Source organism: Echinops telfairi, unplaced genomic scaffold (assembly GCF_000313985.2).
Source record: "Echinops telfairi isolate 266 unplaced genomic scaffold, ASM31398v2 ScPeMD7_12;HRSCAF=54, whole genome shotgun sequence".
Lineage (NCBI taxonomy): Eukaryota > Metazoa > Chordata > Mammalia > Afrosoricida > Tenrecidae > Echinops > Echinops telfairi.
The window spans coordinates 12,962,297-12,963,972 of NW_022103909.1; positions in this window are offsets into that span (position 1 = coordinate 12,962,297).

Genomic DNA, 1,676 nt, shown 5'->3' on the forward strand with positions numbered 1-1,676 from the left:
TCCACTCTCTCCTCCTCCCCCTTCATCTGCTCCTGTGTGCTCCGATCAGATATGTCCCTCTCCTGGAGCTGCAGATTCAATGCCGTCTCCTTTGAAATAAATTCTTCTGGGGGGAGGGGCAGGTGCCAGCCCCCCAGACCTCTCCACTGGTTCCCTACTCCACTTTCATTCTTTTATGATGTTTCATCTCCTCTTCTATCCTCAAAATGAGCTTTATATTTTCTGATACAGTTCTACTAGGATGGCCTGCTCCTTTTAATTTCACCTTGATTTTTTGCTCTTCCAGTCCAAGCTTAAATAGGGATTCCTAAATAGCCTCAAGAAGGTTATATTCTCAGTGAGGAATATGAAGAGGCTCCAAAAGTTCATGCAAAATTCCATAATCGGGTCACTCTATTTTACCACAAACTTGTGAAATTCTTTGAACTTTGACTATGTTTTTAAAAATCTTCATTGTTATTGTTGTTTATGTCTGCTTCTTTCCCTATTATATGGCCCAAGTGAGGTTTCTTCTGTTGTATTTACTACTATATTTATATCATCCAGCATGGTGTTGGGCACCTATGTAAATGTTCAATAAATTTTTTTGAGTAAATGATTAATCACCAAATGATAGTGTTTAGTTGTACTAAATCCTTGCAAATGTATAATTAAAAAATAAAAATTGAGTTTGCATATTCAATATAATAATAATGGTAGTAATAACACAGAAACAGCAAAAACCAAAAATATCCCCTAAAGCATTGAATCTTCATTTTTTTATTGTTTCATTCTGGGCTTCATGTTTATCTGTACATAATTTCTGTAGAATTGCTACCATAAATGGTATAAATTCTGTTATCTTTTTGCATTTAAGATGGGCCACAAAGATGCCCTAGGTTGCTAAATAGATGCAGTTGTTAATAGCTGCATAAAATTTTATGCAGTTGATATACCATGATTGATCTTTGCGCTGTGGTCTGACCTTTAGGCTGTTTTCTATATTTTACTATTATGAACCTGAATGAATTGTTTCATGACACCCTAGTGCAAGAAATGGCACACTTCTTTATTTTCCTAAATTGAATTTAATCTGGCCTGGGTTCCCACCTGTGAAGGTTAATGAGAAATCCAATCTCAGGCATTTCTGAAACAGTTTTTATCTCTTTTCATCAGTTTTGTGAGAAACCCAGGGCTTCCATGGTTCATGAAAATTGAGCCTCAGCCCACGTTTGCTCCTTTGGCTTCTCTTTCTAACTCAGTGTGGAGAAGTATTCCTCACGGCTGTCTGGCTATGGCAGCATGCAGGGCAGCCATACTACACCCCAAAGGCCTACCCATTGGTGGCAGCTCTGACATGTAACACCTGCCTGCTGCGTCCTTCAACATCCATGCCACTTCCGAGGAGCATGAAGTCTTATGCATAGTTTTTATATCCAAAAGTACGTGTACTAAATCCAATTCCATCCTTTTGTCTTCTGGGATTAACTCCCTCTCCTGATTGTTCTCGCTTCCATCCACTTGTCTCCGACAATTTCATATAAAGCCAAGCCTCTCAGACCAAGGCCTCGGTGGAGCTGTTACTGGAGGAAGCTTCTGAAATAAAACAAGTAAAAGAGAGTTTTTAAGCCCTCTAAATCTTCAAGTTCAAAAATAGCCTAGAATGTATAATACACATGCATGTCCCCTAGGGGAGA